The 24,035-nt window shown below is 43.4% G+C and overlaps 1 protein-coding gene across 8 annotated transcripts in view; it reads right to left on the reverse strand.

The window, feature by feature from the left end:
• The window catches only part of HECW1 (HECT, C2 and WW domain containing E3 ubiquitin protein ligase 1), a 349,770-nt gene that overhangs the window by 290,364 nt on the left and 35,371 nt on the right, over positions 1 to 24,035 (reverse strand). The window contains exon 1 of one of the 8 annotated variants that reach the window (XM_061586858.1): positions 2,533 to 2,598. The exons of 6 other annotated variants lie outside the window; for them this stretch is intronic. The gene's annotated coding sequence lies outside the window, so the exon portion shown is untranslated. Of the gene's footprint in view, positions 1 to 2,532; positions 2,599 to 24,035 lie in introns of those variants that run through there. One more of the 8 variants, XM_061586863.1, reaches the window with a different exon arrangement.

Consider the following 24,035-nt stretch of genomic DNA (forward strand, 5'->3'; position numbering starts at 1 on the left):
GGCACGGTCAATTAAAAACATAGGGCACATCTAGAATTTTGCTAGAATATATTTCCCCTCCCACTGTTTTATCTTGTGCAAACCGAGACACTCCTCATGTCCATTGGAAACTATTATGCAGAACAGTCAGTGCTATTATCCCACAATTGTTTTGGGAGCTTTTTCTTTTACTGCTGTAAAGTGTTGCTGTACTTCACATATTCAAAAAAGAATGATTTACCATAGGAAACTTGACTAAAATTGCAAGGTAAATCAAATATATTTAAAGTGACTATCTGAACGATATCAACTTTGAATATAGTTGCTTCCTCCCTGATGGGGAGGGGACAAGGGGGATGGGAGCAGGCAGGAGGGGAAAGAGGAGGGTAGGTTTGATCATTTGCATGTTTATTGAGTTCAGCAGGATTTACTCCCATGCAATCATGCTTGAAAATGACATGGACTGCCTTCAAGTCGATTCCAACTTATGGCAACCCTATGAATAGCGTTTTCATCGTAAGCTGTATTCAGAAGTGGTTTACCATTGCCTTCCTCTGAGGCTGAGAGGCAGTGACTGGCCCAAAGTCACCCAGTGAGCTTCGTGGCTGTGTGGGGTTTTGAACCCTGGTCTGCCAGGTCACAGTCCTAGGCTAGGTAAAACTGACCATGGGGCAGGAGAAGGGGGGCAGGGGGCAGAGGAGAGGGGAAAGGAAGGAGGGGATTGGAGGGGATTGGGGAGGGAAAGGGGAAGGGAGGAGTGAAGGAAAGGAGAGGGAAGGGGCAAGAGGGAGGGGATAGGAGGGAGGAGGAGGGGATGACAGGTTCGATCATTTGCATGCTTTTTGAGTTCAGTGGGATTTACTCCTGTGTAATCATGCTTAGGATAGGTGAAATTGACCTGGGGTGGTGAGGAGAGGAGGAGAGCGGGGAGGGAAGGGGAGGGGAGGAAATTGGGTGGATGGGCACTGGGCAGAGGGGGAAGCCCCTTTCCAAAAGGAAGACATTGTGAACAATATCATTCTTTTTCAGGGTTTCCCCCACCTTTTTATTCTACAGCAGGCACATGTAGCCTCCCACCCAAATTTAAACCAAAAGTGTCCCTGGCCACATCCACACCACACTGTTATTTCACTTTATGCAATCATGGCTTCTCCCAAAGAATCCTGGGAAGTGTAGTTAGTGAAGGGTGCTGAGAGTTGCTAGGAGATGCCCTGTTCCACTCACACAGCTTCAATCAGAGCGGCTGACTGTTAAACCACTCTGGCCACTAGAGCTCTGTCAGGAGAATAGCAGTCTCCTCTCAGCACCCTTCACAAGCCACTCTTCCCAGGATTCTCTGAGGGAAGCCATGACTGTCTCAAGTGAAATCAAAGTCTGGTGTGGGTGTGGATCCCTGATTAGCCAACCCCAGCAGCTGTGAAGCTTCTAGAACACTGACAGTTGGTTCTTACTGAGCATGCCCGACATTATCATTGAGTTCAATGCAAAATTACTTAAATTAAAAATCAGCCAGGCATTTTTTTAACTTTTCAACTGCAGAAGATGAAGGTCAGAGCATGGGGCAAGGTCAGTAATAGAATTCCAGGTACTCTGTAAACATGGCTGATGTTTAATGAATTTCAACAGATTATGAGAACTCTGACAGAAAAAAGTCCAAAAGGGGTCTGGGTTTTTCCTCTTTTTAGACTTTGAACTCTTGATTCTCTCTGACTGTTTTGTGTATTGCCATGAAAATTTAGAGGGTTGTTAAGCAAGCGTTTCTGAGTTCAGGACTATAAATTTTTGTAAGGTTTTGTTTTGCAATGAGCTTATAGGAAGCATCAGAATGGCATGGGGGTATTTTCAATTTAAAATTGCGGAATGTGAAAAATTCATGCTGGCTATAGTATACACCACCAACCAAAAGGAGAGGGCTCCTAGTGCAACCACAAAATACACAGAAAAAGTCACTACCCAAATTTGCAAAGGAAAATGAAAAGCACTGTGGCATGCAACTGAAATGAAAACTAGCAACACAATAGAAACAAGCACAATGACTGTTAATAACAGAATAGATAGATATATTGAGAGGCCCAAAACATAAGACCTACAACAACAATATGTGACAATACAAAATGCTGCCACAGTGAATATAGTAACATGAAAAAATATACAAAGATGACAGACAATGGAAAAGACACAACAATACAAAAATGAGTTATTCCAGATCGTTAAACTGTTTCACTGCTTCTTCAGACATTCATAATACTCAAATTTCAGCAGCCAGCCTTGACTCTCCCACAAATATCTGTTAAAAATGTGGGAAATGTTACCCACATATAAGTCTATGAACAGTAAAGGGATTCAGACAGCAACATATTCAAAGTGGAAGTACATAAATACCTCCACTGAAGAGAATGCAATGTATATAAGTTGCCAATACTGTAACTCAGTCACTATCTTCTTTTGGGGGTGTTATGCTCTACAATTACATAAATCATTAAATATTATAAAGAAGCCAATCAATAAAACAGCCAACTGTATGTGTCATGAAGCATCTAACTATTTACATACCTCATGTGAGAAAGTAGCCACTTCTAATCAGGAGAGAAGCGAACCCTGCTCTGAACCAAGCTGAGATCTCAGCTGTAATTATGGTATAATCAAGGTCAGCTGCTGGAAACAGTTAAAGAGACCAGGTAAATAATACTGGGCCAGTCACTGCCTCTCAGCCTCATGAAAACCCTATTCATAGGGTTGCCATAAGTAGGAATCCACTTGAAGGCAGTACATACCAGAGCTTGGAAGATTACTTTTAAAAAATAATAAATTACAGTTACAATTACTTGGCCCAAAAAAGTAGTAATTACCGTTACAATTACAATTGCTCTGAAAGTAACTGATTACTTTACTTTTACTCAAAAGTAATTGCTACAATTACATTTTAGTTACTTTTTTAAAAAACTCCTACAAGGTGCTGGCCTTGGCTGCTGCACATCTAAGCCTAAAACAATATTAAAAAAAAACACACACACACAGGGGGTAGTAGAATAAAAAAATTTATCCATAAGATTAACATAACGGCATAACAGAATCTCACATCCCCCCAAGCAATGAAGATACCCCAACTCTTGAAATCAAATGTTACACTTGAAATGCTTTTATAATATGTTTCTGTTATGTCTGAAAAGAACAAGATGCTCAAAGAGCATGTCAGACAAGGAATGTCTTTTTACAGTCATTACGTTGCCACCAGTACTGAACAGGCGTTCTACTGCGGCGCTTGAAGGCATGCCTGTGTCGTGCTGCAAAAAACACCGCAGCACATGTGGAAAGCCATGGAGTGATGACACTTCCCTGCTGGGAGACCTCAGGTACCTCACCAGTTCCTCCTCAGCAGTGTCCACTGCTGACTTCTTGCCCTGGGGCAGAAAGTTAAAGAAGTCATCTTCTAAGTCATCTCCTTCCTGGTCTTTATCTGAAGTCTGATCACTGTCCTCATTAAGTACACCCATCTTTATTTCAGCTTTCAACAAGGCTTCCATTGTGTATCTAAGAAAGAGAGAGGATATGTTAACACATATATGTTAGGAAACCATCATCTGCTCTTCATTTCCTGATGCTTGTCATGTCCCCTGGTTCAGGGTCCAGCCTGAGCCTGTGGATGATGACATGGAAGGTAGGAAGGTGACCAAGTCACCACACTCATGGGGCAGCACAGCAGACCCTTAAGGATTACCTGCAGCAACCCAAGGTTGTGATGAGGAGCCCCAGGAAGAAAAGGCCCAGCCCCTGCCTACCACCTTAAGCCCTCTGATGCCTCCCTTGAGACAACATTTCTCTTGGAGTAATCCACCCAAAGGGCTTCCCTAATGTTCTTACTTGTTGGTATGGGTGGCGGCCTGACACGATTCCAGCCAATCTAGTTTGAAGCGAGGGTGTAGGCAGGCTGCCAGAAGAAGCCTCTTGTCCTCCCAGAGAGCTGCAAACCGCTTTCTTAGGGCTTCGCGCACACCTCTCAGCAGCTGAAAACAGTATGTGTACCTCTCAGGTTTGTTTTCCAGTCCTTCTAACTTGCGGTCCAGATTGCAGAGCGTTGGTAGCAAATACCCCATGAACATGCCGTTCTCCCGTTGCAGGATATCTAGGGACTGGGCTAGTGGCTCCATAATCTCTGTGTATTCCTGTACCACTTCAATCTCAGCAGCTGTGATCCTGGACAAGGAGCAGCGGTCCATTATGGCATGCATTTTTAGTGGCACAGTTGACAGGAGCTCATGTAGTTGCTTCAACGCATCAAAGGTGGAATTCCACCTGGTCTTATTCGGTACCTTCAGATACACACCACATTGCGCACGGATATACTCAGCAATCTGTGCTGACTGGTTCTGCTTGGACCACAACTTGCTGCACTTTCCCATCAAGGAACGAAACTGTTTCTTGAAAGGACCAAGAAGACTACTTTTGGAGGAGTCAGAAAGCATGGCCTCTATGTCTTGTGTTGCCACAAGGTTGAGGGTGTGGCTAGCACATCTCTGGTGTGGTGGTAAAACAAAATCCTCTCCTGAGTCTGCAGCTTCTTCCTCTGCCTCAGGTCCTGTGTCCAGGATCTCACAGATAGGCACAAACTCCACCTCAGCCTCCTCCTCCTCCTGGTTATCACCATCATCGTCACTGGTGCCTGCAGCTTCCACTGGTTCTTTGGCCATGAAAACTCTGAACGCTTTCACAAAGTTGGAGCCATTGTCTGTAGTAGTGCACATAACTTTGTTGTGGATCCTGTACTGCACATGTACATCATGCAGTGCTTTTGAAAGGACATCGTACGTATGGCGCCCCTTCAGACGCTTACAAGCCAAGGCCCCGACCTCACGTTTCAGGGTAGTTGGGTTGATCCAGTGGGCTGTTACCCCAAAGTAACTCTTCTTGACATTGGTCCAACAATCTGCAGTGGTTGCTATATATGCCACAGCACCCATTCGGTTTGCAAGAGTTGCTCTCATGTGGCATGCTCTCTTCTCAATTCTGTCTCTCAGAGTCTTGGCACATATGATGGTGAGATCTTTGGGGAGTCCAATGCGAACCAGATTAATGAATGATGGTTTGTCCACAGTCTGAAGTGGTAATGTCTCCTCTACAATGAAATCAATGATTCTCCTGTCGAGATTGCTCTGGGTGACAGGCTCCCTGCCAGATCCCCACCTCTCAAGGGTTGTCTGCTGCTGCTTCAGCATTTTGGGAGGAGGGGTGTCATGCATTGGTTCAGGAAGGCCACGTCTCCTTGCCTTTATTGCTTCTTCAATTGCTCTCAGCTTCTCAGGGTGTGCCCTCTGAGGAAGAAGAACAAAGCATGAATCCAAGAAAAAATGGAAGAGGAACTTCACAATTTAAACATAGACAATGGACACTCTTTGAGGACCAGCATGACAAAGGCTTACCTCAAAATGTTTCTTCACACTGGATGAGGAGGAAACAGCTGATCTCAGATTTTTGATCCTTGGAAGGCAGTAATTGCATTGTACAACAACATTTTTCCCACTCTGGCTCACAAATGTACAAGCTTTCTCAAAGCCAAACCATGGTACTTGCTGTTCTGCAGATGTGGCTGTGGGCAACTGGCACTGCTTCATGCCCTCCTCCTCCTTGTGCACAGGGCCTCCTTTCTGAACCTCACTTTCTAGTTTTGCCTCCTCAGGATCAACAAGCTGTGACTCAAGTGGCCGCACTAACTGACTGCTGCTCTCAGCAGCAAAACCTGCAACAGGCGTCTCTGTAATAAACAAGAGATAATGCTCCTATATGGGTGAACTTCAGCTGTGATGTGTCCCCATCTCTTCCCCATGCTGCAAGATGCCCCAGTCAGAGTGGAAGTAAGCAGGTCGATAGCACAATTAAAAGAGATCCTATTTGCATCATTTTTGCTCACTGAATAACCCTGCCTGGGCCAGTCTAACCTACTATCTCACAGGGTTGTTGTGAGAACAAAATGAGACTAGGGTTCAAATCCCCACATAGCCATGAAGCTCACTGGGTGACCTTGGGCCAGTCACTGCCTCTCAGCCTCATGAAAACCCTATTCATAGGGTCACCATAAGTTGGAATCAACTTGAAGGCGGTACATATATTTTTTATTTTGAATATGATGATTATGATAATAAATATGCAGCATTTCAAATTAATTCTGCATGAGAAGCATTCCATGCCAAGCTTGGAAAACCAGGGATGAGGTATAAAATGTAGACAAAAATACTTTTGACAAAATGCCGTTTATCTTTTATATCTATATCTATAATTAGCAATACAGCTGAATGATGTATGTAAAGTATTTTTTTCTTTCCCTTTTCTTTTTTTATTAATATTTTAGTACTACTGCTAAAGTTCTGATGAAAGAATAAAAGCATTCATTAGCCAAATTCAAATGATTAGAACACATCACATAAATTCCACTGAAGTTGGAGTTTTTGCCATAGAAAATGGAAAAAACACATACCCTATGATAGCCCAATAGACAATCAGAACTAATATAAAACCCTATTGCTTCTCATTTGCAAATCTTGCAAGATCTAAGGTAACTCTAGATCATGTGAGTTCAGGTGATGCATGTTATGTACATTTGTATAGATATTAGCAGAGATTGTCAACAGTCTATGATGCTTGTGTGTGCCAATGTGTGCGTTTGTGGCAGGCTTTTACCCTGCACTGAGATCACTGAGACTTAAGACTTAGTAAAATAAGAAAAGCTATTTTATTTATAGAAATACATCGTAGATAGGAAAGGCATACCTAGTTCTAAGCAACTAACTTGGAGGCACAACACCCAGGTTTGGGAGTTGCCCTCACTGCCCCTTCTTCATGTCTACTGGAGAGTGACAGAATAGGGCTAGAAGCAAATAGAAAGCAAAAATAGAAAGTAGGGTAACATCTAAAGAAATACTCCCCTTTACATCTCTCCTTTCTTTCTTTCTGTATATATATATATATATTTATTTATATTTATATATATCCCACCCTTCCTCGCAGTAGGAGCCCAGGGCGGCACTGACAGTGGTTGACCTTCACTTCCTGAAAAGCAGCAATGATGAAACCCCTCAACATTGCCTATTGCAGCCTGTGCAGCTTTGGCACTGTTCATCTTATTGAAGCTTACTTGAGCTTCTGCTTTTTGCACCTGCACATTCTTTTCTAGGCAGCAATTGTGTTGCAGCGACTGCACCACACAGCCTGAGACTTCTCTCCTCCTTGCTTTGGTCACCTCATGGCAATGTCATCAAGAAAGGGCTTGCACATAAATACACAAGCCTGGGCTGTGATGAGAACAGATTAATCTCAACTCTGAAATTCACTGTATGCGAACTGAACAGTACTTGTCTTCCTGGTCAAATGATTTAAAAAAAAAAAAAAAAAACCAACTCTAGGGCTACAAGCTTTAATTTTCAGCAGATTAATTAACTAAAAGGAGAGTTGATTAATCAGTGGGGCCTATTTTTATTGGTAAGAATGAGTTTTAATATGAGACACTTGTTTATTGTTTTTAGAGTAATTTTGTGTGTTACTGTACTGGGGAATGCATGAAACAATAACAAAGATCAGCCTTGATTTTTTTTAACTGTGTGCCCTAGAGCTTCTGTATTGAATTCTTCATTGTCTTGCACTCCTTTTAATTATTATATTCTGGACATTCTCATAGATTTGAAGTCTTAGTGATAAGCAAATCAATTGAAATGTAATTGATCAATTTATTGAAAGGGAGAGGATTAATCAGTTAAACATTTTAATTTTACATTGCCCAGATATTCAGCTGCAATAAATGGATTTTTTTCAACAAGAGGTGATCTTCACAGGTACCCCGCCTGGGGATGCTGTTGGAGAGAATGGGGTTTACAGGAGTTGTCTCTCTCTGGGACTAGGAATCTCTCTCTTTCTCATAGAACATGAGTTTGAGAGCTGGGGGAGTGAGAGGAGGAGCTGCGAGGACCCTACTTCTCACCTCATCTCTGCCAAGAACAAAAAAATCAGCCTTAAGCCATTTATTATACGCCTAATGATTTTTTATTTTTATTATTATTATTATTACTGAGACAGTTTTTGTCCCACATACAATTCAGTCTTGTGATTAAACAGGACAAAAATACAAATAAAAAGAAAGATGGAGTTCAAATAAATATACAATAAAAAGCTAGCCGGCATTTTAAAAGGCAGGAGTGCTCTGTCTGGATAAATACAGCACACAGGTATGCATGGGAACAAGGGGGAGAGTTCAAAAAGGGGGGGGAAGGAAGAGAAGTAGGCCGAAGTTTCAGAAGTGCCTTGTGATTGATGGAGGGGGTGGCAAATGTCCTATCTGATACGCTTGTGAGAGTCAGAGAGAGAACACATCTTTAAAAAGAGTGTTGTTTCTCTTTTGGGACATGCAACTAACTCTCACCCAGAGCTAAGAAAAACCTCGGTTAAAAGTTAGTGAGCCCAGCTTCATCCCGTCACTCTGGCAGTGCAGGTGGCATGATGTGAGCAATGCCTGGCCCTGTATAGCATAACCATTTTTGTCTTGTCCTGGATCCAGATCAAAGCTTTAGAAAGTGGTTTCAAATTCAGAGGCTGGGAAAGGGAGGGGTTTGCTTGCCAGAGCAGGGCAGCTCTATTTCTTCACAGCTGGAGTGGAGCGGTCAGGAAGGCCCCCCAACCCCTGGGCAGAGGGGGCACCCTGCTGCGGCGGCTGCTGCTGCCGCCCCTTGCAGGCCCCTTTCTTGGGGGACTCGGCGAGGAGGGACAGCCTACTGTCCTCATAGGCCTTCCGCTTGGCTGCTCCTTTCACCTGGGCCCCGGCTGGCGAGGAGTTGGCCACGGGGTGCAGCTGCATCGTCAGTTCGCCCAGCTTGGTGAAGGCAGCGCCAGTGGCAGAGAAGATCTCCCCCACCTGGGAAGGCGCACCAAGGAACGGGTTAGGGGTGCTGGGGAGAAGTGGCAGGCACCTACAACTCCTGTCACTCCCCACGACAGTGGACGGGCAGCGAAGGGGGTGTGGAGGAGCGGGAGGGAAACAGCCCCTCCCCCAAAGTCACTGAGGAAATGGGGAGGGGGCACCCCCCACCCAAACTCTGTGGGAGGCAAGCAGGATGAAGCCATGCCAAAGTGCCTCTGAGCCTGTGCAGAGGACTTCATCCCTCCCCAGCCTGGAGGCAGGGCAAATGACAGGCAAGTTCATGGGGGGTCAGGAGGTGCAGTGGCCGTGGCAGCGAGGCAAGGTGAGGCAGCAGGGGGGCAGAAGGTGCCGCGGCGGCGGCAGCGAGGCAAGGAGAGGCAGTGGGGGGGGCAGAAGGTGCCGCAGCAGTGGCAGCGAGGCAAGGAGAGGCAGTGGGGGGGGCAGAAGGTGCCGCGGAGGTGGCAGCGAGGCAAGGAGAGGCAGTGGGGGGGGCAGAAGGTGCCACAGAGGTGGCAGCGAGGCAAGGAGAGGCAGTGGGGGCGCAGAAGGTGCGGCGGCAGCAGCAAGGTAAGGAGAGGCAGTGGGGGGGCAGAAGGTGCCGCAGAGGCGGCAGCGAGGCAAGGAGAGGCAGTGGGGGGGCAGGAGGAGTGGCGGCGAGGAAACAAGAGGCGGGGTGGTGGGGCAGGAGGTGGTGGTACAACGGCAGTGGCGGGGGAACAAGAGGTGGGGTGGGGGCAGCAGGAGGTGCGTTGGCAGCAGCAGGGGGAACGAGAGGCAGGGTGGGGGGCGGCGGGTGCAGCAGAACTGTTCAGAACACGCTGTGGGGACGGCAGGGGGCATAAGCGGTGGGGGGGGCAGGACATGCAAGGAGGACGGCAGGATGCGCGAGGGAGCGCGTGCGCACGCGCACACACACACAAATCATTGTCACTCACCTCCACAGCTCTTTGCCATTCTGCTGCTGCCTTCTCCGTTGTCCTTGCCCTGGCTTTTTCCTCCAGCATCCATTTTTTCTCTCTCAGACGCTAGCGCTCCACAATCCCCTGCCTATTCACCTCTTCCCTCGTGCCTCCTAACACAGATCACGAGGGAAGAGAGAGTCTGCGCAGAGGTCCAGTGTGAGGCACATGTCTTGTGTTCACCAATCACAGCCAGGAGCTGAAGACTTCCCCTTGTTCCCACCCCCAAGTAACGTCCAACCTAACGTGGAAATGTTAAAGTCGCAGCTGAAAAGTAGGGAAATTACTTGTCGTTCCGTTACTTGCCAAATGTAATGGAATTACCCACTCGTTATTTAAAATTGTAATGAATTACAAGTAACTCGTTATTTTTAACGAGTTACTTCCAAGCTCTGGTACATACATACATAGATGACTAACAGGAACACAAGTGAATGTATGCAACCAGCCACAATACACTAGTCCAGCTGCAGTGTTGAACAATGATAAGAACATGAGACACTGCAATAATGTGAAAAATGAAATTTGCCAAAATGAATTATTTTAACAATATAATATAAGAATTTAAAAATATTTTAACAATATACATATGGTATGAAAATTTAAAGGATGAAATGCTGGCAAGTACACAATTTACAGAAACACAGACAGATCCAAGTGATCATTGAGACCCCCAGGAAATATGGATTTTAATTTGTATATCCAGAAGGCCTCTCGTTTAAGCAAGATGTCTGTGAGTGAAACCCTTTTATAGGGAGAAGGTTGCACCTTTTCCAAAGCCAAAAATCTTAACTCTTCAGGTGAATGTTGATATTGGTGAAAATGCATAGTAAGCGGAGCTTCCAAAGAGTTAGTACATATTTTGCTTTTATGTTCAGTGATCCTGGATTTTAAAGGTCTGGATGTCTGTCCAACATAAATCTTAGCACATGGGCACATAATAATATAGATGACATGATGCGAATTTCAGTTAATACAAGATCTAAGGACATAGGTCTGATTATCAATAGGATTAGTGAACTGCTTCACTTGAAGACTTTGACAGCAACATGAGCAATGTCCACAGGGAAAATGACCAGTAGTGTCACAGGAAAGAGAAATTCTGGGAAGATAAGCAGAATGAACAAGTCTATCAGCCAGGTTTGAAGTTCTCCTGAACCCTATGACAGGAGCAATGCTGCAACCAGGTATATCCTGTACCAAATGCTAATGTTTATGTATGATGCATTTAAATTGCTCGGCAAACCTGTTGAACACAATGGACCAAAATAATCGATCAGACATCTGTTTAGACCGGGACTGTAACAAGGATTGTCTAGGAATCAAATATGTCCTGGCTCTGGATGCTGTGATGATACTTTTAGGAAAACTCCTAGAAGATAATTCTCTATAAAATTGATCAGCCTGTATGTTGTAGCTGTGAGTAAAAGTGCTGTTCCGTTTTAACTTTAAAAACTGCCCATATGGTAAATTATTACAAAGATGTCTGGGATGATGGCTAGAGAAATGCAACAATGAATTCCTATCAGTTGATTTGCTATAACTTTGTACGCAAATGTGATTGGAATCAATATACACCAAAACATCCAAGAAAGGAATTTGTTGATAATGCACATGACATGTAAATTTGATGTCACTACTGATGGAATTGATCCAAACAAAAATTGCTGCACTTCCGAAGCACAGGTGAACAATATAAAAATATCATCGATGTATCAGCCATAGAAGCTGAAATATGTTTCATAAGGATTATAAGTTGCATTGAGGATATAAGGGTGCTCCAAATCTGTCATAAACAGGTTGGCAATACTCGGAGCAACAGGACATTTTTTCATGTTACGATATTCACTGTGGCAGCATTTTGTATTGTCACATACTGTTGTTGTAGGTCCCATGTTTTGGGCCTCTCAGTATATTTAACTATTCTGTTACTGACAGTCATTATGCTCGTTTTTATTGTGTTGCTAGTTTTCATTTCACTTGCATGCCACAGTGCTTTTCATTTTCCTTTGCAAATTTGGGTAGTGACTTTTTCTGTGTATTTTGTGACTATAGTATACAGCCACTCTCATGGCTGTATAATAAATGAAGATCAATATTGAACTACTGAATTCAGGTAATCAGTTCAAGTTTGTACCCCTTACAGCTTCAAGATAATATTATTTATTTGTTATTTATTGAATGTATAATGAATTTTCCTCCCAAATGAGCCAAGGGCAGCAAGCACATTAACACCACATTTCAACAACAAGCAATCTAAAAACAATTACAGATGAAACATTAAAAAAGTACAGATAAAAACATTCTTCTATTTGGTGATCTCTGGATTGCTAGAAACAATTTCTTTCAGACATCAAATACCTTGGTAAACAGGCATGTTTCTAAATGCCTCCTGAAAGTAAATAATGATGGAGACAGATGCACCTTATTGGGGAGGGCATTTCACAAATGGAGAGCCACCACTGAAAAGGCCCCACCACAGATCAACACCAACTGTGCAGCCACCATTTGCAGTACCACCAACAAGGCCTCACCTGGTGATTGTAGGGTCTGAGATGGTTGATACTAGGGAAGGCGCTCTTTTAGGTACTTGGGTTCCAAGCCATTTAGGGCTTTATATGCTAGTACTAACACGTTATATTATAATAATAATAATAATAATAATAATAATAAACTTTAATTTGTTAGTCGCCTATCTGTCCAATTTTTGGACACTCTAGGCGACTTACAGCAGCAGCAATTACAATGTACAATACAATAAATACAACCATATTCATCAATTAAAACTAACATCAAAACATCAGTTAAAACATTACAAACTAATCTAGCTCAAAGTTCCTGTAGGCCTGCCTGAAGAGCCAGGTCTTTAACGCTCGTCGAAAACTCATCAGGGAGGAGGCATGTCGAAGATCGTAGGGGAGGGAATTCCAGAGGGTGGGAGCCACTACTGAGAACGCCCTCTCTCTGGTCCGCACCAGCTGAGCTGTTTTGGCCGGTGGGACCAAGAGGAGATCCTGCGTGGCTGATCTTGTAAGGCGGCTCAATTGGTGATACTGGAGGCGGTCCTTTAGATAAACCGGGCCGAAACCGTATAGGGTTTTAAAGGTCAATACCAACACCTTGAATTGGGCCCGGTAAACCACTGGTAGCCAGTGAAGATCTATCAACACCAGAGTGATGTGTTCCCGGCGACGGCTATGCGTAATCAAGCGTGCCGCCGCATTCTACACCAGCTGGAGTTTCCGGACCGTCTTCAAGGGTAACCCCACGTAGAGCGCATTACAATAGTCTAAACGAGAGGAGACCAGGGCATGTATCACTCGTGGGAGAAGCTGTACAGGAAGGTAGGGTCGCAGCCTCTGTATCAGATATAATTGATACCAAGCTGCCCGGCTCACTGCCGAAACTTGAGCTTCCATGGACAGCTGGGAGTCAAGAATGACCCCGAGGCTGCGGACCTGATCCTTCAGGGGCAATCTTACCCCGTTAAACACCAAGCTGATGTCTCCCAACCTTCTCTTATCACCCACGAGTAACACCTCGGTCTTATCAGGATTTAGCTTCAGCCTGTTCTCGCCCATCCATCCACTAACGGACTCCAGGCACTTGGACATGGTCTCCACAGCCACCTCTGGTGAGGACTTAAATGAGAGATAGAGCTGAGTGTCATCCGCATATTGGTGACACTGCAGCCCAAAACTCCTAATGATGGCTCCCAGCGGCTTCACATAGATGTTAAATAGCATGGGGGAGAGGATAGAACCCTGTGGCACTCCACAAGTGAGAGGCCAAGGGTCTGAAACCTCATCCCCCAATGCTACCCGTTGGTACCTGCCTGAGAGATAGGAATGGAACCACCATAGAACAGTGCCCCCCATCCCTAATCCCTCTAGGCGGTTGAATTGGATGTGGTAGTTCACTGGCATCCAGTGCAGTGCTTTCACAACTAGTGACATATGGCCCCATCGGGCTGCTCCACTTACGAGTCCAACAGCTGCATTCTGCACTAGCTGCAGCCTCCAGACTATATTGCAGGGCAGCCCCACATACAGTGCATTACAGTAGTCCAAATGGGAAGTCACCAGAGCATGAACAACTGAGGCCAGGCTATCCTGGTTCAGGAACAGCTGTAGCGGGCAAATCACCCTAAGCTAGGCAGAAGCATTCCTAGTCACAGAAGCCACTTGGGACTCCAGTGGCAAGTTGGTATTCAGGAGTACTCCCAGACTACAAACCTGTTCCTTCAAGGGGAGTACAACCCCTCCCAGAACAGGTTGTATACCTAATTCCTGGACATGGGAACCACCCACCCACATGTCTGATCAGGATTTAGCCTCAGTTTATTGGCCCCCATCTACCCTCACCTTCTGATATGATTGATTGAAGAATTTAACTTTAATCAATCATGTGTGCTAAAATCTCAGGAAGTGAGCAAGGTGGCTGGATAAGCTTTTCATTGGTTGGGGCTTCAGTGTTCTGTATAGCTCCTTGCCTCTCTCCACTATTTAATTATGCAGAATCAGTATAAATTGCAAACTAAAACATATGCACTATGAAAAACTATACAAATTTGCTCAATGCGTATGATTTGTGTAGGTCAACAAATTAAGCTTTTCTTGGCAGAGCATTTGGATTGCCCAGCCACAGGATCGTATTTTTTTTAAAAAAATGTGAATACACACCACACAGGTAATAGCTGCCCTAGGCTCCTGCTGGGAGGAACGGCGAGATATAAATCTAGTTTGGGGCTTTTAGTGGAAATTTTAAACCATTTAATTCCAACTCAAACTACCTTTTCTCTAACTTGCACACATACCTAAACAAGTCCTAACCCATGTATCATGAAAACAAAGAAGGTTGTCTTGATTACGCATCTGTTGAGCTACGCATAAACCAGTTTGCAGATACACGTGGGACAAGGCATTGTGACAGAGCTGTGGCTTGCCGGCAAAGCAGCTTGTTCCAATGTACCAAATAATGGCTTTTTAAAAGGATCTTTTAAAATGGAATTAAATGGGGGAAAGTTAAGTTCTTTAATCTTTCCCCATCAGCTCAAATAATGCATGCGGCTAGAACACAGTTTCCTCTATCGGGGCTTCCCCATTGTTTGACAGTGTAAAGTTGTTATCTCTTGGTTGTGAAAATCTTTTGTTGCCATGGAAACTAACATGGGTTGCCATGGAAATTACTATGCCCAACTCAGCATTGCATTTTCACCACAAGAAGCCAGCAAGAAGCAACTCATTGTTGAAACATAAATGTTCGTAGTGAATTAGTAACAAATCCAACAAATGTAACAAATTTCACATATGATCTATGTGGATCTAAGGGGGAAAATATGCATGCCTGAGCATATACTCATGGGTGAAGATTTTGCCATATATTCACTTATTTGGAACCTGCTGCCAATTGCTGCTGTGCAATAAAAGGAATGTGTGGCAAAATAGACATCGTACAGTCCTGACAAGGTATACAGAATGCCCATATCAGTAAAAGGCATTATAGACACATCTCTTTACTCTGGCCTTTAAAAGCTGAAGAATTGATTTTGGTGTCTTCCCTATAATGTGTTGTATGGAATTGTTGTTTGGGGGATATGGGTGAGGCTGGTTTTAAAACAAAGTTTTAAAATGTTGCAACCTGCCCTGGGACCTTCTGGTTCAAGATGGGTAATAAATATAAACAAACTCATGTATGAAAACATGACAATGACCCATCTCCCCAAACACAGGGTTTCCTCAATCACAGCGGAGGGTAAAGGAGTGGTTTAAAGCACAAGAGGAGTATGCGGGCAATAGGGGCTCTCCCTGAAACCTGCCCCCTACAACTGCTGTTCTCTCTACCAGCTTAACATCGATTACCGAAGTCCAGCTCAGGGAAATAACTTCAAAGGAAATAGCTTCAAGGAATGGACTGCAAGGGGGAAAACAACCAGCAGGGGAACAATTCAAAACCCCTAATCCACATGATCCTTTTGTGATTTCAGTTGCATTCCCCCAACCCTCTTTACAGGCAATTAGGATAAACCCTCCTTTAAATGCATGGATCTGCCACTCTCATGTAAACTTTGGCCTTAAGAGTCAGGCTGGTCAAATGCAAAAATCAGTGAAAGCTTCAGTCCTTTCTGCTGTTACTTCACACTTGTCTCTAAAATCTTTACTATAACAGATCAACCTGCTTCATCTCAGCATCCACTACGTGTGATACAAATACTGTATATAGCATTGTCAAGTGAATGAAAATTAAATAGATTTATATGTTACAAATAACGCTTGTAATGACTTTTTTTGCTGCAACTTTTTAGTGAAAATTTGAGGGGAATTTTCATTTTCATTTCATTTCATTTGTGTACCGCCTTTCTACATCACTGCACTCAACGCGGTTTACAACCATAGAAATGTCAAAAATATACAGAAATAATCATACTATCATCCAATAATGCTACAAAATACAAAATAATACCCCAAAAAACCCTTAAACAACAAATGTTACAAAAATACATAATACGACATATACAAGTGTTGCACCAGTACAAATTACTAATAAATAAAACCCATATCAGTCCCTTCTACCTATAACATACACACCTTCTCAGGCTCCTGGCTCTGACCCAGGACCCAAACACAGCTCACCCTCAGAATCTCACAACAAAGAAGGGACCTGGGAACTGTTTACATCATCATCAAAAACTACTTACATCATCATCAAAACAACTTGAAGCTTGTTTTGATGAATAGACACTAAGGTAGATGGCAATTCATATAAAATGTCAAAGTAGTACAAAATCTACAATAAAATCTACAATAAAACATAAAACACCATAGAAACAATACAAAATAATCATTGAAACAACTAACTAATCAAAATGAAGTTTAGAGAACTGTGTAGGTATGTTGGCATAAAAAAGGTCTTAAAGAGACACACGACAGTTAACAGAGTAGATGCCTGCTGAAACTCCACGAGAGGGGTACACCCCAAGACCACTGGAAACCGATGACACTCAAATGCCCAATTTCTAATTAAGATCTCAGACTGCAGAATTTGCTACGATATCAGCCACGCCTTCTGAAGGTAATTGCGGGGCCTGCTCCCCGTTGCTTGGGTGATGGTAGAGAACAAAGCCAAGCTGGAGGTGGGTGCGGGCCTCAACCCACGCGGGGGGCTTCCAAGACAACACGGCCTATAGATAGTAGACGCAGAGGCACCCCTCAGGTATCTGTCCTTCCATCTCCATGTCCTCGGGCTCGCTCAGCTGCTACTCCCCAGGCTTCTGCTGCCACACTGCTATTGCTGGTGGTAGTGCATGTTGGGCTACAGCTGTGGGAGCTTGGGCTCGGGGGCCTGGGTCTTGCCTGGGTCTTGCTGTGGTATATTGGAATTTGGCAAGTGTGACCACAGTCTCTGCTGCAACACTTCAGGTCTTTGGGGCATGCATCATCTGCAGAGCATCTATCCACACACAGTCCAAAGCCCAATAGTGTGGAGCAGTGCCCGGGCTTCCCACGGGGAACAAGAGAACCCTGTCCATCTCTCTGAATCCATGTCCCCTCCCTTTTCCTGTCTTTCTGGATCAGGCATTCATCTTTAAAGCAGCCTCCTCCTCCTCATCACTTCATATCTACAATTTTGCAGTCTAAATGCACTGTTTGCCATGGGGGTGGGCATCATCATCAATTACCTGCCCTTCATCCAAAGATACCAGGGCAGGTCACAACAATTTTAAAATACAACATTGTAACTAATTTAAAAACAACCTAAAATCCCAAAACACAATAGTTCCTAAAAATATGTGTCTCAGATGTCAAAGGGCAGGGTAAAGAGTTGTGTCTCCAGCATTCACCTAAAAGTGTACAGCAATGTTGCCAGGTGCACCTTGGTGGGAAGAGAGTTCTACAACATAGGGGCCACCACAAAGCATGCCTTTTCCTGGGCCACCACTCTTGAGCTTCTGAGTGTGGCAGAACTACCAAAAGGGGGCCCCCTCTGCTGATTTCAATACCCGAGACAGTATGTAGGGAAGGAGGCAGTCTTTCAGATATTTGGGACCTAACTCTAGGGCTGGAAACACTAGCGTAAGCACCTTACATTTGAGTCAGAAACAAATTGGCAACCGATGCAGCTGTTTGAAAACAGGGGTTATGTGAGATCTAAAGAGAACTCCAGCCAATAATCCGACTGCTGCATTGGACCAATTGAAGTTTCCAAGTCATCTTCAAGGGAAGCCCCACATACAGCACATCACAATAATCCAATCTGGAAGTTACCAGAGCATGGAGTACTGCGGCCCAGGAAAAAGCACTCGTCGCCAGTGAGGCCACCTGAACCTCAATGGAAAATCTTGGATCCAGGAGTACCGCCAGGCTGCAGACCTGCTCCTTCCAGGGGAGTGCACCTGCATCCAGGTGCATGGCACACTAACAATGATGCAAATAATTCTGCATATCTTACTGGCAATGGGAGTATTAACAGACATGGTTCAGATTTCCAAAATGTAGACCACAATACTCCAGTAGGATTGCTGAAAATAAGAGAATGGAATACATGGACTGCTGAGGGTTTAATTGTCTCAGCTTGGAGATAAAGTGATGAGGACAGTAAGGAAATGGAGTAACAGAAGCAGAGTAGGAATATTCTTAGGAGATAAGCAGGATGGTCAACAAAGGGGGAAGTGGCTAAAGGAGCTCAACAAGTGTGGTGGTAGGAAGGTGGTTTCCAAACAGTGTTCCTAGAAACACTACATCACATCGAGACAATCTATGGCCAAAGGGCCTCATATAGCATTTGGTGTACAGGACCCACACACACACACACACACACACATTATAACCCCCAAAGTCATGTGGCCCACAACAGAAAAAATGCTGCCCTCACCTTATGCATCAGACAGCTTCAAGGGAGTTCTGGATGCATTGTGATGGCCATTCACTAGAACAAGACAGCAGCAGCACCCAAAGGCCAGGCAGGCAGGCCACATCCAGCCTCAAATGCACTCCAGTATCTCCTACAACAGTGGTAGTCAATATGGTGTCCTCCAAATGTTGGGCTACAGCTCCCATCATCTTTGGCTATTGGCTATGCTGACTAGGACTTGTTGAGAGTTGGAATCCAACAACATCTGGCGGGGGGAACAAGACTCTTGACTACCCCTGCTCGGCAGCCTGCAGTGATTCTGTGGCCAACAGGGATGAATGGGTCAGTGTACTTCTGGTCCATGACAGTTTTGCATGTGTTAATTTATAAGCTTGTTCCACAGCATTTCTGCATCAATCTCTGATTTTTAAAAAAACTGTAAGAAAGATCCCCTTTAAATTAATACTTAAGTACATATTTTATTGTAACGTATGCATTTATAAACATATTTGACCTAAAATACCCATTTTATGTACTTTGGTACATCCTTTAAGCAATTTTTTAAAGCACAAGGATAATTATGTTCCAATCCATGTATTAGTCCAGGGTGTGTGAATTAGACCAGTTTGCTTACATACACAGATTAAAACATTTTCTCTTTATCTTTAGTGTTCAGTGTCTAACTATCATCCCAAAGCACTAATAATATAAACCAGGATTCAAAGAAGCACTCAAGCACATGCACACATGCTGATACTGCCCCCATTTCTCTTTTACTGTACTTCCTCATGCTATATTTGAAGATCCTCCTGAAGGCCCCTATCATGGCTAAGTCATAGCAGCTATTAGAGGTAAGCAAGAAGTTGATCCATGGAATCAGAGCCAATGGATGCCCAGAAATACACTACAGCCAGGAAGATCTTGGTACTCAAAAAGGTTCCAGGCCCAATAGAAAGCCTTCTAGAACCCTCCCTGTCCAGGAGTGGCCAAGTGCTGGCCTGGGTGGGCAGGGCCAATCCACAGCCAAACAATACTTCATACCAGGATGATGTTTCAAGAAGTGGTTCTGACAGGGTAGCCAATAGGTTCTAGGCCCAGCATCTACCCCAAGTTGTAAGAGCAGTTTTTCAAGAGATGGGAAGGGTTAGGCTGTAAACTCTGGAAACCTTCAAACATTTTGCTGCATATGTGGAAGTTCCTTACAAAGGAAAGCTCTCTCTGGATTTAATCATGAAGCATATAGCCTCTCATTAAATTTGTCTCATCACTGCATTTTAACATAATTGTAACTCAGATACATGTCTTATATTTTCTGTACTAGGCTCAAGGAGATTCAAAAGAGTATGATATTGAGCTTGTTAGGGTGACATAGTTAAGGGCTGGGAAAGATTCCTGTCTGAAACCCTGGAGAGCCACCACTTGAGTAGACAGAGTAGATAATACTGAACTAGATGGGACCAATGGTCTGGCTCAGCACAAGGCACTTTCCTATGTTCCCCAATCTTGGAGATATACAACCACTGGTTGCACCCCAAATGTAGAACAGTCTTACCAATAAGTATTCTAGGTCCTATGTCTACCTTCAACTGGAGGGTCCCTGTATTCCCCTATAGTCCACAAAATATGTTAGCAACCCACCAGGTCACTCGTATTGAAATGAGTCAATTATAGCACATCGGCACCCTGAAGGAAAAAAAAGAACCAATATTATGCCTTTACTGAAGCTTTCTTGTCTGGTTGCCTGGAAGCAATTCTTATTTACCACAGGTGACCAGGCAAGCCTACTGTAACACATTAGCTGGAATTTGGAAGTTCTATTCTCATCCTTACCTAATCTGCTATCACCGCTTCTGCATCCCCGAATCCTGGCCATTTGCACAGTGTAAATATAACATTATTCTTGCATATTTGCTTTTTGAACTCCACAGGAAGAAACATTATTGGGAAGCAGTAGGCAGTGGTGGTGGTGGTGGTAGTGAGTTACATGCATACACACAAGTCACTCTGTTTCTGAAGATACTTTTCTTTTCAGAAAGCACTACTGAGGCTGTCTTACACTTTCATGTGCAATGTCTCGTTAACCCTTAAGGGCTCATTCACATACGCATGCACATTACTTTGTACCACATCACTCAATGTTTGAAGTGATCACATGAAGTGATATGGCCCCAATGACCCACATTATCTTTGTCCTCGGTGATTTCTTTTTCAAGTAAAATTGGGATTTCTCAGAAGCTTTACCAGGAGTTCCATAATATGATGATCAGTAATGGCATACAAACTTCCCAGAAACGCAGCTTGCTCACCACTATGAATCATCTGCTGCAATGCAAAGGCACAGAGAAGTGTTGGATGTGTCCAAGGGCGCTGCATTCAATTCCATGTGGGTCTGAGTTTGCATCTTAAAGTACTCTCCAGAATCCTCTGCAATGAACAGGGGTGCTGTGACAGGAATGCAGGAGTTCCTCAGAAGATAAATTAATGTGGAAGGGTACACTAAGGGCAGAAAGCTTAGAAGACACTGTATACCTGATATATTTAGTTGATGCAATGCAAACTAATTAGCCAGAGAAGAAAACATTCAGAAAAAAGTGTCTTCCCTGTAACAGACACTCCTAAAAAAGTAAGGCTGGTTATGGCAATTGGCAAACAATAGGAAAGACAAAGCCACTACTCTAGCCCTCAAAAGGAAATCAAAAGGAAACACTTACACCCACCTCAACTATTTATGTTCTCCCCAACATCTACTATTACTCTCCCCCTCCCTCCCTCCCCTGAAAGAAAAAAGGTAACATTACATGATGTGGTTTGGTTTTATTTAGGATGAAAAATGTGTGAGGCACTGTGATCTTTAGTCTTTGCTAAACTCCATTTATATTTCCTTGAGCGTAAAATTACTTTTACAATGGGTAAATAAGAAAACCTTACTGTAAATTGAAATCCCTCATCTTTCATTCCCTGAGATACAAGCAGCCAATATTTTTAGTTCTGCATCTGCTTCTATCTCGTACTCAACTAGACACACATATCCAGATTCAGAGGTATTTTAACATTCAGTTAATTTTGCTAAAGCAGTAACGGAAGCTGGGCGTGTGTGTTTGGAAGGACTCTGTGTGCTGCTGCAGCTGTTGCCATTTGCCCACAACTCTGCCATATTATTTTCTTCTGCTCCAGGTATATAAAGGGAAGGGGCTGCCTGAGGCAGTGCCTCAGTGTCATGCAAAGTGTGACGCTAAGCACTTAGAGTCGTTTTGGGGTCTGGAATCCATCGCCGCCAAGAAAAATCCAGCTGCAAGTGCTGGAGAGAGAAGGCAAGCCAATGAGCTTTTGTGATTGAAAGCCTGCCCTTCTTTAGGGTGAATATTTGAGATTTGAATGGTTTTTGTTCCTCAGTTGAGAGAGGAGGAAGTGTCATTGTCTACTATGTTGGAAGAAGTGGTTTCTATACCCTTAGGGTAAGAGCCTGGTGGGCATAGTTTCTGCCCCCTTGAGTGAGAGAGAGTAAGATCCTCCATGGCGCAGAGTGGTAAGCGGCGGTAACACAGCCGAAGCTCTGCTCACGGCCGGAGTTCGATTCCAACGAAAGGAGGAAGTCGAATCTCCAGTAAAAGGGGTCGAGGTCCACTCAGCCTTCCATCCATCCGTGGTCGGTAAAATGAGTACCCGGCATATGCTGGGGGGTAAAGAAAGGCTGGGGACGGAACTGGGAATCCCACCCCATATATATGGTCTGCCTAGTAAAACGTCGCAAGACGTCACCCTAAGAGTCGGAAACAACTCGCGCTACAAGTGCGGGGACACCTTTACCTTTACCTTTTTGAGTGAGAGACAAGGGGGAATGTTTGGTATGAATGTTGTACTTAGAATATGTGTGTGCATTATTTGGCTATATGTAGATTTGAGTGGTTGTCATGGGTGTACATGTGAGTATGCTGTTTTTAGGATGCATGGTTGAATTATGTGCGTGTTTGTAGAGTGTAATTTGAGGTAAGTGTGAGTGTATTGGTTTAGAATGCTGATATGTTTAAATATGAATGTGCTGATTTTGTAAGGGTGTGTTTGAGTAAATTAAATGTTTTTTTTTCCTTTTCCCAATGGTAGTAAGACAAAATTGTGATATAATGGGGGCTGGCTGTTTTAACTGTTCTGCCTTTTTATACAGTGATGAAGAAATCTGATTTGTTTAATCTATTATGTTTTAAAATAAGCTTCTTTTAACATGTTTGTTTTTCCTGGAAACATAGGGAATATTCTGTTTAGTTTATTATGCATACTATTATTTTTTTCTTGTATTTCTTGTACTTAGTTTAACATGCAATGTTTATATTATGCTGATACTAAAGAGGGTGTTTTGTTCAGTTAACTGTATTTTATTGTTTTTTGCAGTTGTTGTTTTAAGATGTTTGGATTTGTTGTACACCACTTAGAGATTTATTTAAATATAAGCAGTATATAAATGGACTAAATAAATAAATAAATAAAATAAACTTTGGGTGGGGAGAGAGAAATTAGGACTGCCATGGTATAATGTCCAAATACACATATTATCATTTTTTCCTACATCATATCAGCAGGCTCTGAAAAAGACTACATCTTATTCTAAGAAAATTATTAATCTATGTTCCCATTGTGTGAGACATAAAGAAAAGTCTGTGACCTAGAATTTACTGCATCTATAATTAACTATGTTGCACATAACTGTGACACTTCGCAATTACCCACTTATTTCTTTCTTTATCAAAGCTATTAACAAAATGGAGAATGATACGTCAGCTTCAAGAAAAATCTCAAGGGTGGAACTACTGGAATAAGTCTAGGAAGATACAACATGGAGCAGTGCGTCATCTGTACTTTAACACCACTCTGCTTCCAAAGCAAAATAAATTTGTGGATGTGAAGGAATGAAGGCCTGAAGCATGTTTTAATGAAGGCTACACTAGGCTTCAGTTGTAAGATCATTATCTTACATTGTTATGGTCTTGACTTGGCACCAAAAATACTTAACTGTTCAAAACTAACCTTACTAGCTGCTGCATCATATGAAAATGGCAAGTGATCTTTAACAACAGGCAACTAGACTGTCCAACAAATCAATCTGGGACACAGCCTAGGGACCAGATCCCATCCTTCCCTTCTTCCCCTTCTGCTATCAGACTGTTCATAGCTAGATGAAGCTAAAGGCGTGAGACTGGCATGCTGCTTACCCTAGGAACAGTGGTAAGATAATTTTACACATTCAGGGCCGGTTCATTCATTTTGCTGCCTCAGGTGACAGAGATGATACTTCTCTCCATTACATGCAAAAACACCAACTGGATGGGTAGCTGAATCTTAATTCAACATTGGTG

The sequence above is a fragment of the Rhineura floridana genome, chromosome 10 (assembly GCF_030035675.1).
Source record: "Rhineura floridana isolate rRhiFlo1 chromosome 10, rRhiFlo1.hap2, whole genome shotgun sequence".
NCBI classification, from domain to species: Eukaryota; Metazoa; Chordata; class Lepidosauria; order Squamata; family Rhineuridae; genus Rhineura; species Rhineura floridana.